We start from the raw sequence: 12005 nt of genomic DNA, 5'->3' as shown, positions 1-12005 counted from the left end.
TGGAGTGAGCTATAGAGCTGTCTGCCCACAAAGGCCACCCCCACATTTTGCAAGGCCTAAGAAAAAGCACAGGAATTGGCAAGTGCTCAGAAATCATTCTGTCCAAATTCCTTCGTTTATAGGTCAAGGGACTTGGCAATATAATATGGTTAATATTTACTTGAAAGATATTTGGAAAGAAAAAAAAAAACATGTAGCTTCTTGTGAGTGCAAAGAAAGGCTTTCAAATATTATAGGATTTAAACAGGGGGAAAAAGCACAAGATTTCAGTTGCTGGAACACCGTGTTTAATCTACCCAAATCCATCGCTATAAATCAAGTCCTTACTTAACATTTCATTTTAACATTAAAGCCAAAGTTGGTGAGAAAAATTAGTTACCGCCTCTCCCACAATTTACAACATGGGTTGCCAGCCTAGCTCTTGATGCTATCATAAAGAGCTTGTATAGAATCTTGGAAATGTTTTTTGTAGATTTCCCCAAGAATGCTCACAAAGAAGCCCAAAGGCAGAGCTGTACAGATATTCTTGGCTCTGAGTGTTCAAACTCAAAAATTTAAATGTTCAGCAAACATTTTTGTGAAATGCTGTACATTAGTATGACGAAGTGCTAGGCAACTGACCAGGTTTAAGAACATGCAGAGAGCCGGCGCCGCAGCTCACTAGGCTAATCCTCCGCCTCGCGGCGCCGGCACCCCAGGTTCTAGTCTCCGTTGGGGCACCGGACTCTGTCCCGGTTGCCCCTCTTCCAGGCCAGCTCTCTGCTGTGGCCAGGGAGTGCAGTGGAGGATGGCCCAAGTGCTTGGGCCCTGCACCCCATGGGAGACCAGGATAAGCACCTGGCTCCTGCCATCGGATCAGCGCAGTGCGCCAGCTGCAGCGCGCGGGCCGCAGCGGCCATTGGAGGGTGAACCAATGGCAAAGGAAGACCTTTCTCTCTGTCTCTCTCTCTCACTGTCCACTCTGCCTGTAAAAAAAAAAAAAAAAAAAAAAAAAAAAAAAAAAAAAAAAACCATGCAGAGAGTGAGATCCCAGTGGAAAGAACGGGGCCATCAAAGAAGAAGGTACCTTTCTCTGAAGGGAGGAGAGAACTTCCACTTTGACTAAGATCGAAGTCGGTGAACTCAAAAGGTTTCCAGAGCCTTGGCAACTCATGACTAGAGCCTAGGGAGATTACCACAAACAAGAATGTCAAATTGTTAAGTCAACAACAGGAGTCACTGTGTACTTACTGCTCATGTGGGATCTCTGTCCTTAATGTGTTGTCCAATGTAAATTAATGCTGTAACTAGTACTCAAACAGTATGTTACACTTTATTTTCTGTGTGGGTTCAAACTGATGAAATCTTTACTTAATATATACTAAATCGATCTTCTGTATATAAAGATAATTGAAAATGAATGTTGATGTGAATGGAATGGGAGAGGGAGCGGGAGATGGGAGGGGTGCGAGTGGGAGGGAAGTTATGGGGGGGGAGCCATTGTAATCCATAAACTGTACTTTGAAAATTTATATTTACTAAATAAAAGTTAAAAAAAAGAACATGCAGAGGCAAAAATTATATAATGATTTAATAGAATGCAAAATAGCATTAATCCCATAATCCCAATAATATAAAAACACAGATAGCAAAATACACACCAGAGAAGAATGCATTCTATAAACACTCTATTAAGTTGTTTTGTTCAAAGATTTATCTATTTATTTGAAAATCAGATTTACAGAGAGAGTAGGGGAGTCGGCGACAGAGAAATCTTCCATCTGCTATTTCACTCCCCCAAGTGGCTGAAACCAGGAGCCAGGATCTTCTTCCTGGTCTCCCACATGGGTGGCAGGGGCCCAAGCACTTGGGCCATCTTTCACTGCTTTTCCCAGGCCATTAACAGGGAACTGGATCAGAACTGGAGCCGTTGGGTCACATCACAGCATCATAGCTGGAGGCTTTACCTGCAACGCCACATGCTGGCCCCGAAGAGAGCTTTTTAAGGATAAACAATCTTCAGTGATGTTTCATGGGGTAGTATTATTTTCATTGAGGATACCATTCTGTCAGTAGTAGTAGCCACGATTTATTGAGAAATCATGAAATGCCTTACTTATATTGTTGAAGTTAACTCTTACTTGGAAAGTTTTATTATAAGTCATGCTTTACAGAGAAACTGAGGCTCAGAGAGATTAAGCAAATTGCATGAACTAAGAGTCTAAGATATTTTCCCCAGAGCTGAAGTTTCTAACTGAGAATTAATAATGACAAGAATAACAGCCAACACTTCCGGGGCCTCCAAATGGGGGAGGCAGTGGTCTCAGTACTTTTTTATTTTATTTTTTTTATTTACTTGACAGGTAGAGTTATAGACAGTGAGAGAGAGAGAGAGAGAGAGAGAAAGGCCTTCCTCCCATTGGTTCACTCCCCAAATGGCCACTACGGCCGGAACTGTGCCAATCCGAAGCCAGGGGCCAGGTGCTTCTTTCTGGTCTCCCATACAGGTGTAGGGTCCAAGCACTTGAGCCATCCTCCACTGCCTTCCTGGGCCACAGCAGAGAGCTGGACTGGAAGAGGAGCAACCAGGACAGAATTCGGCACCCCAACTGGGACTAGAATCCGGCGCCCATATGGGATGCTGGCGCCGCAGGCGGAGGATTAACCCAGTGAGCCATGGCACCAGCTCCAAGTACTTTTCATTTACTAACTCAGTCTCACATCAGACCTAAGAGGTAGGTGTGATTATTATTACTCCTTCTGATGGGTACAGAAAGCAAGGCCCAGAACCAAGCTCCCCAGCCTGTCTGTGGTCCAATTAGGATTAGCACAAGTCTACACCACTGTTCTAGTCCTGGGGCTTAGTGGAAATGGCAAAGAAGGCATGATGAAGAAATAGTTTTTTAAGGAAAAACTAAAGTACTTGCAGTAATAGCAATACAACTGCAAACATTCCAGCTTCAGAGAGTAGAATAACCAGTGGTTTTATTGACAAACAGGGGAGGTAGATTTGAACACATGCAATTTTAGATAACCTTGAAATCCTCTAAATGCCACTTACAATTGGGTGCTGTGGAACACAGGAATGGTTATGGCCAACACAAAATGGATCTGACACCACAAAGAGGTGATAATTCTCAGCTCCCCATGTGAACTGATTTCTTGAGAAAGAAGTTTTGCAAAGAGCAGGATTCAAGAAAATTGGAAATAAAACAACAAAAGATGATCAAGAATCTGAAAACAGTGTGGACAGTTACCTGACCCAGAGTGAAGGAACAGTGAGAACTCGGCAGCAGGACGACAAGTGGAAAGCAGAGTAGGGAAACAGGAATTTGGTTCCCAGAGGACCTCTGTGAGGTCGTTCTTTGAGGAAGAGGGGAGACTGCAGCCAGAAGACTGGGGAGCCAGAAAGGGTGCAAGTCATGCTTGGGGAAGGAAGCAAACAGAGCTGAAGGAATGCTGGATTGTGTGGGAGTTTCTTTGACAGCAGTTAGTGGTCTGTGCAGGCAGAGTGGGGGAAAGCTAGTAGGCCTGGAGGCCCTCTCCACGCAGGAGAAGGGAGTACCTGTGGACATGGGTCCCCCCCCCTGCTGGGAAGGGCCAGTGGGAGAGTTTAGCTTTCTGAGACAGAGCTGCCTTGCAGGTGAATGTGGCAATTGGAGGGAAGCAGAAATGAGTGCATCCGGGTATTACTTAAATAGAAATAACATATGGTTTATTTACCTATTATCTTACACAATTTACTCTTTTATCGCCTGCTCTATGCTGCTGAACTGTGACCCTCCAAATGCAACATCTCACATCCTGTTGACACTTGGCTTCCCTAACAGTTCTGCCAGTGAAAGGCACTAGAGATTCATGAGGGCAGGAGGAGGGAGAGGGTCCTTTCTTCCCAGTTCCCATTAGTGCCAGTCCATGTCACACAGTGGGTTCTGTCCTCCAGTGGTTGTCAATCCTCCAGGCACAGACTTGCCGGATTCCCTCTGCGGGTTCAGCAGCAGCTGGGCTACACACTCTCAGCCACATAAATACACAGCTTGCCTTCTGAGAAATCCCTGGGCGACACACTTTCTTCAGAAGTCCACACCCCAAACTCCCAGAGCGCTTTCTTTGAAACCTTGGTTCTGGTAACCCTGTCCCTTTCTTTTCTTCTCCCAACCCTCAGGGAGCATTAGTGTTCTATGTGACCTCAGCATGCCCTTTATAATCTGTCAAGCTTCCAACAAGTCTATAATCAGTTTTATGTAATAAATCTACTTTGAAATATAATCACCTGTTTATTTGGGGAGCATGGGGGGAGACAGAGAAAACACTCTCATCTGCTGGTTTACTCCTCAAATGTCCACAATGAATGTGACTGGGCCATGCTGAAGCCAAGACCTGAGGATGCAATCCATGTCTCCCATGGAGGTGGTGGGGATCCAACTACTTGAGCCATCACTGCTGCATCTCAAGGTTTGCACTAGCAGGAAGCTGGAACTGGGAGCCACAGCTAAGAATCAAACCCAGGTACTCTGACATGGTACGTGGGTGTCTTAACCAGTAGGCGAAACACCTGCTCCTCCAGTCTTCTGTAACTGGAAACATTGCTTAGTAATTGCCACCAGCAGTGGTCTCGGAAGCAGACTCTGAAGTACACATCTGTGTTTACACAGATTGAGTTGATGTCTTCTAATGGTTGTCATTTGCTGAAATAGAAAGCACTGCAGTGAGTATGTTTCCGGGACTTGAGAAGAAAGGGAAAGACCCAGAATATTCAACCGAGTGGAAGCCAGTAGAGGTGCCCAACAGGGTCAAGTGGCTTTTTTCCATTACAGATTTGTTAACAAGCGTTGGCCTGCAATGTTTTGCATGCCCTCCATTTCCTGCCAATGTGTTTGAAACATGTAATACTTTTTTTAACCCTTGTATGAAGTAGTCACTGAAAATGCTGTTCCCAGCCATATCTACCTATTTGCAAAATGCTTTGAAGCTTGTTTTAAATTTTTCATGCGTTTTACATTTTGTGGATCTTAGAATGTAACCAATGCTTGTCTTGTTGTCATCATCTTTCCAGTTTTATTTCCCAGTTTTCATTGTTATAAAAACATACATGAATATTCACAATATACTATTTTTTTTCTACAATGCTTCTTATGAATAGTGGTTTTTCTACTTACTACTTGTTGAAGTCTTTATTTAGTGGAGGGTTAAGCTTGTGATTATAAAGTAATTTAAAAGTATGTCATTGCAAAAAATCAAAAGAAAAATAAGAAAGGAAAGAGGAGAGTGGGAGGGATGGCAGGGTGAGAAGTATCATTGTGCTGTTAAAACCATATACACATTAAATACATGAAATTTGTTCCCTTTGTATAAATAAAAAAAATTTTAATGGAAAAAAGAGGTGTTTTCTCACCTCTTCCTACATTTATTCTTCCCTAGAAGCCACTGCATTCGACTTTTGAAACTTATTCTATAGATTTTTATCTGTATATCTCTATGTAGTATGTGTTGTTCTTTGGACAGTTCTATGGATCTCCCATTTTTTGGGAGGTTGAAGATTTAGGGTAATCACTACTATAATAAGACCCTACTTCTCCATTTTCCAATAGAGCAATAGAATGATTCACTATTATGACTATGAAAATGCTGTTTACAGATGAACCATGTGATTTGCAATGATTTTCTTTTCTATTGACCTGAACAATTTTCTTTTTCCCTAGAATTAAATGCTACCTTATAAAATTTAGCATAGGGGCCAGCATTGTGGCACAGTTAGTTAAGCCACTGTGACATAGTCATGCTATATCAGAGTGCCAGTTCCAGTTCTGGCTGTTCCACTTCTGATCCAGCTCCCTGCTAATGTGCCTAGGAAGGTAGTGGGGGATGGCCTAAGTGCCACTCATGTGGGATACCAGGATTGAGTTCCCAGCTTCTGGTTTTAGCCTGTCCAAGACCTGGCTGTTGCAACATTTGGAGAGTGAACCATCAAATTGAAGACACTTTCTCTCTCTCTCTCTCTCTCTCTCTCATTCTGCCCTTTAAATATATAAATAAATCTTTTGCAAATTGATAAAATAAAAATTAGCTTAGGTTCTCTTTGACGTATCCAATTCCCCAAATCTCACCAGCTGTCTAATTCTCCCCACAAAGTTCTACAGACACGTCAGGTACCTCATCCATTTGTCTTGAAGGAAATTTCTCCTGGAGTTTCTTATTGGAGTCTTTGGTAAGACCTGCATGTGTTCTGCATCTGGTCCACACCTGCTGTATTCCTTTCATGTGACTGCCCCAACAATTCTTTTTTTTTTTTTTTCAAACTGGATGACTTAAAGCAACAGAGGTTTATTTTTCTCTTGGTGCTGGAAGTCAGAGATCTGAAATGAAAATTGCTAGGTCCAAGGCGAGCTGTTGGCTAAGGAGCATGACTCAGAGGCTCTGGGAAATAGTCCTTGCCTTGCCTTTTCCGCTCCCACAGCTGCTAGCACGGCCTGGCTTGTAGCGCTGTTGCTCCCCATCCCTTTCCTTTCCCCTCCTCCCCCTTCATCTACTTGTCTTCGGAAGTCTGTAGGACAGTTTGTTTATCCCAAGTAGTCTGAAATAATAATACATTTGGGGTGGTTCTATTTTTGTCCATTTAGCTGGCATTCACTGCCCCTCCCGCCACATTTTCTCTATGAATTCGTTTTGGAACTTACTACTAAGACAGTGTGTTTGATATGGTACTCTAATTCCCTCCCACCCCTCATTCTCCCCTTTTCATGTCTTTTTGAGTTTTGCTTTACTTTCTGGGAAATTTCCTGAACGTACCTTTCAACATGTCTATTGAGTTTTTAATTTATGCTATAATATTTTCATTATGAAGAACTTACTTTTGTTCTTTATATTTTACATAGGAGAGCCATTTTTTGTCCTTCTGAATATAAATGTAAATGAATATATGCATGTCTAGTATATGCATAATATGCATATATACATTTATATTATAAAAGTTATATATTTCATATTCAGATAATTTTTTTTCATTTCCCCTTCCTTCATAGTTACTATTTCTTTCATGTTCACTTCCCTTCTGCTATTCTGTTGTTCTTTTTCATCTTCTTTAGAAGTTCTGAGTGGTTCAGCGCTGTGGCGTAGCAGGTGAAGCTGCCTCCTGCAGTGCCGGCATCCCATATGGGCGCCGGTTCTAGTCCTGGCTGCTCCACTTCCAATCCGCCTCTCTGCTATAGCCTAGGAAAACAGTAAAAGATGGCCCAAGTGCTTGGGGCCATACACCCGTGTGGGAGACCTGAGAGAGGCTCCTGGCTCCTGGCTTTGGATCAGCACAGCTCTGGCCATTGCAACCATTTGGGGAGTGAATCAATGATGGAGGATCTCTCTCTCTCTCTCTCTCTCTCTCTCTCTCTCTCTTTCTCTCTCTCTCTCCCCCTCTCCCTCTCCCTCTCCCTTTCCTTCTCTCTCTGTGTAACTCTGCCATTAAAATAAAATAAATACTTTATTTTAAAAAAGTTCTGAGCTTCCATCCACTACTAATACATTACAGCGTGGTTTGGTGGCTGGGAAAAACCTCAAGTTCAGATGTTTTAGGTCCTTTTTTTCCCCATTTCCCCAAGAAAAGAAATTATGTTTCCACTCACCAGCATTCTAGGAACATAGTGGAGGGTGAATTTTCTCAAAGAATGCCTGTAAACCCCATGTGAGACAGATGGGGAGATGACAAACCATTTGGAGGAAACTGTAGCAACCCATGACTATTCAGGCTAACCCACAAAGTCTGGTCATTTTAATCTCTTAAATCTATAAACCAGAATTCTTTAAAGTCCACATCAACATGATGATAACCTGAAAACAAAGAGTCAAATAACTCACATGTGTTTTAAGGTTTGTGAATATAATCAGCTTATTTGAATTACCATCTGTTTTATATAAATTTGGCTTTTGCCCTCTTAATGATCCAATAAAAAAGTAATATTTCTTTATCTCTGCATCTTATAAGAGTCCTTGAAAAATTTATAAGTGCTTCAGAGGTAGCTAAGAGTAGTTTGTCTTATTTTGACAATAATTGCCCAAGCTTTTCTTTAAAAATAGAAACAAGACACCATGTGCAAGTTATTTTACAGTTATATATGAATGTCAAGAATTGAAAAATTTACCTTTACTTTACAGCATTTTACATTATCATATTTCTTTTCTTTTTGAAGATTATTTATTTATTTATTTAATGAGTGGAAGAGTTACAGGCAGAGAGAGGGAGAGACAGAGAGAAAGGGCTTCCATTCTCTGATTCACTCCCCAAATGACCACAATGGCCACACCTGGGCCAATTCAAAGCCAGGAACCAGGAGGTTCTTCCAGGTCTCCCATGCAGGTTCAGGGGCCCAAGCACTTGCCATCTTCCACTGCTTTCACAGGCCATAGTAGAGAGCTGGATCAGAAGAGGAGCAGCCAGGACACAAACCAATGCCCATGTGGGTTGCCAGCATCACAGGCCAAGGCTTAGCCTACTACACCACAGCACCAGACCCATATTATTATATTTCAATATACAATTATTGCTGCAACCAAACAGAAACAAAGAAACCATACTATAATTAAAAATTAATGCCACTCCAACTTCCTCCAATACCACACCCTGAGTGGGTGAATGTTAACAATCTGTTTTAAAATGTTCATATCTTTGCTTTCCTATTTCCTTTTTCTTGGCTGGTGACCTTATGGTCCCCTTTGACTTTTGACTTTTCTCATAATGATAATTTAATTCTTAGCGTTCGTGATGATTCTTGCATTTGCTTTCATTGTCATTGAACTGATGATTCATTATAACGGTCCCCTAATTAGTCTTCTCCACTCTCTATTTTGCACTCTACTATTTTTTAGAGTTGTTTTTGTGGAGTTTCAATTGGCTTAGCATTTTTAACCTGCATTTTCAATGACTCTTTTCTACAGAAAAAATAGCAAAGTCTAAAACTGACAGTAAATACCTAGCCAGTATTTCTCTTATTTCTCATTATTTGATGATTGCAGCTGTCCAAATTCACACACACTCATACACACACACTGCACAAATCCCCTTCATCCATGGTTTCACTTCCCGCAGTTTCAATTATCCATCATGGACTAGGGTTGTCGGCAAATACACGATGGAAAATTCCAGAAACAGCTAGTAAGTTTTAAACTGCATGCCATTTGGAGTAGCATGATGAAGTTTCACTCTGTCCTGCTCCACTGCACCCAGGAGGTGAGCCCTGCCTTTGCCCAGGGTATCTGCACTGTGTAACCATATGCCTGTTAGTCACTTGGTAGTCATGTCGGTGACCACAGCAGTGCTTGTTTTCAACTAACTGCCCTCACTTGGGAGATCTGGATTGAGATACCGGCTCCCAGCTTCTCAGCTAGGCATTGTCCTGACTGTTTGGGCATATGAGGATTGAAACAGCAGATAAACCCTGTCTCTTTCTTTCTATCTTTGTCTCAAAACAAAGCAGGCACACAGTTGAATTCAGAATACTCTTATGCTTGTACTGTAACAATGATGTGTAAATCAATATGAAAGTTAAAAGGCAAAACTATTAAAAATAACAGTAGCTATAATAATTTGTTGAGGAAAATGGAATATAAAAAGAAATTTTAAATGTGGTAAGACGAATGGAGTTAATGTATAAAGGTTTTCATTTTTTTTAATGATTTGTTTGTTTTGCTTGAAAGGCAGGGGGAGAGAGAGAGAATGAGGATTTCCAATTGGCTTGCTGGTTCACTCCCCAAACACCTGTAACAACCAGGCTGGGTCAGGCCAAAGCCTAGAGCTGGGAACTTAACATGGATCTCCCACAAGGTGGTAGGGACACAACTGCCTGAGTGTTCACCTGCTGCCTCCCAGAGTGCACATTAGCAGGGAGCTGGATTGGCAGTGGAGCCTAACCTTGAATACAGGCAATGCAATATGGGACACAGACATCCCAAGTGGTGGCTTAGCTGCTTTCCCAAATGCCTCCCTTTTAAACAAAGTTAAGTTTTATCAGTTTAAAATAACCTGATATAACCTATTATAACTTCAAGATATTTTGATAAGCCTGATGGTAAGAACAGAACAAAAGCCTGTAACAGATAGACTAAAAATAAAACCAAGTAACCAAACAAACTATACTATTGGAGAAAATTACTTCATCACAAAGGAAGATGGGGGAAAGGAAGGAAGGCTCTGCAGTTACTAGAAAACAGTGAACAAATGGCACTAAAAATTACCTTGCATGTAAACAGACTAAATTCTCCAGTCAAAATACATAAGCTTGTGGAAGATGGCCCAAGTCTATGGACTCCTGCACCTACATGGGCGAGCTGGAAGAAGCTTCAGGCTCCTGGCTCAGTTCTGGCCGTTGTGGCCATTTGAACAGTGAACCAGTGGATGGAGGACCTCTCTCTCTCTCTCTCTCTCTCTCTCTCTCTCTCTCTCTGCCTCTCTGTAACTTTGCCTTTCAAATAAATAAGTAAATCTTTAAAAAAAATGAAACTTTCTCAACACAATAAAAAGCATATATGACAAACCCATAGTTAACATCAGATTTTAGTCATTAATGTGTATGTATACAGTACTGTTTCAAAATATTTAAGGCAGTGACTTATAATTAAAAAGGGGAACAGGCAAACCTAACCATTAAAGCAGAGAGTCAGTGCTCTCATATTAGTACTTGATAGAAGTCAAAAGAAAACCAGTGGGGATATGACCTGAACAACTCCTTACTGACCAGCTTGAGCCAATTACCATAAACAGAACCTTATGTCCAACAATGAAATACCATGCTTAAACAAAATTTGGCTTCTCAACACACGCATGCAGTCACTGAATCACCCAGAGTCACAAGTTAATGGTGCTAGGAGGGTGGAACCTTGATCCAGTTACGGGATTTAGGAGAGGGCTCTGATGGAAGTCCTTAGGTTATTAGAATCATGCCCTTGGAAAGTCGTTCTGAGGGGAATGTTGATTGTAAAACTCTGAGTGCCTGGCCCAGCTGCCCACTCTGCTTCCTGGCTCACCAACTGATGTTCCCTCTACCCATGTTCCACAATCCACTGCCTGCGGCATACACTGAACCAATGGGGCCACCCTATCTCGGACTGTGAACCTCCAGAACCAGAAGCCAAAATAAACCTTCCTGGCTGAGTAGCTTCTCTCAGGCATTTGTTACAGTGATGACAACTTGACTAATACAGCATGTGTTTCTTTCCAACGACTTGGAACGACATGCCATGATTTTTAACAGCCCTCGTCTCAACTGTTGAGGAACAGTGTTTTATTTTTTTTTCTTCATTCTATTTGTTAAACTCTCTACATAGTGTAGGGTTAATCTTATGAGCATAAAGTTGACCATAAATAGGTCTTTGTAAAAAATAAGAACAGGAATAGGAGAAGGAAGAAGAAGAAGAGTGGGAGTGTGGGTGAGAGGGAGGGTAGAAAGTATCGCTATGTTCTTGAATCTGTACATATGAAATATACGAAATTTGTGGACCTTAAATAAAATTTTTAAAAAATCTAAAAAAAGATGGGCCCTATCCTGTACTTTAAAATAACTTTCAACAATTCTGAAATTATTAAAATCATATACAGGATGTACTCAGACCACAGTAGAATTAATATAGAAAACAATAAAAGCAATACATCTATAAAAAACCCAAGGTATTTGGAAATTATGAGGCCAAAAAATCCAAAGCATTTAAAACTTAATAGCTGGCGCCGTGGCTCACTAGGCTAATCCTCCACCTTGTGGCGCCGGCACACCGGGTTCTAGTCCCAGTTGGGGCCCCAGATTCTGTCCCGGTTGTCCCTCTTCCAGGCCAGCTCTCTGCTGTGGCCAGGGAGTGCAGTGGAGGATGGCCCAAGTGCTTGGGCCCTGCACCCCATGGGAGACCAGGATAAGTACCTGGCTCCTGCCATCGGATCAGCACGGTGCACCTGCCGCAACACGCCGGCCGCGGCGGCCATTGGAGGGTGAACCAACGGCAAAGGAAGACCTTTCTCTCTGTCTCTCTCTCTCACTGTCCACTCTGCCTGT

General features: G+C 42.0%; 1 long non-coding RNA gene across 1 annotated transcript in view; it reads left to right on the top strand.

Annotated features, from left to right (window-relative positions):
* LOC127483289 (uncharacterized) overlaps positions 1–12005 on the top strand; it is a 37475-nt gene that overhangs the window by 1165 nt on the left and 24305 nt on the right. The gene's annotated exons all lie outside the window — the stretch shown is intronic.

The sequence above is a fragment of the Oryctolagus cuniculus genome, chromosome 8 (genome assembly GCF_051225735.1).
Source record: "Oryctolagus cuniculus isolate XC-2025 breed Fujian yellow rabbit chromosome 8, ASM5122573v1, whole genome shotgun sequence".
NCBI classification, from domain to species: domain Eukaryota; kingdom Metazoa; phylum Chordata; class Mammalia; order Lagomorpha; family Leporidae; genus Oryctolagus; species Oryctolagus cuniculus.
Note: the sequence above shows the minus strand (reverse complement) of the source record. Positions and strands in the feature narration are given on the sequence as shown.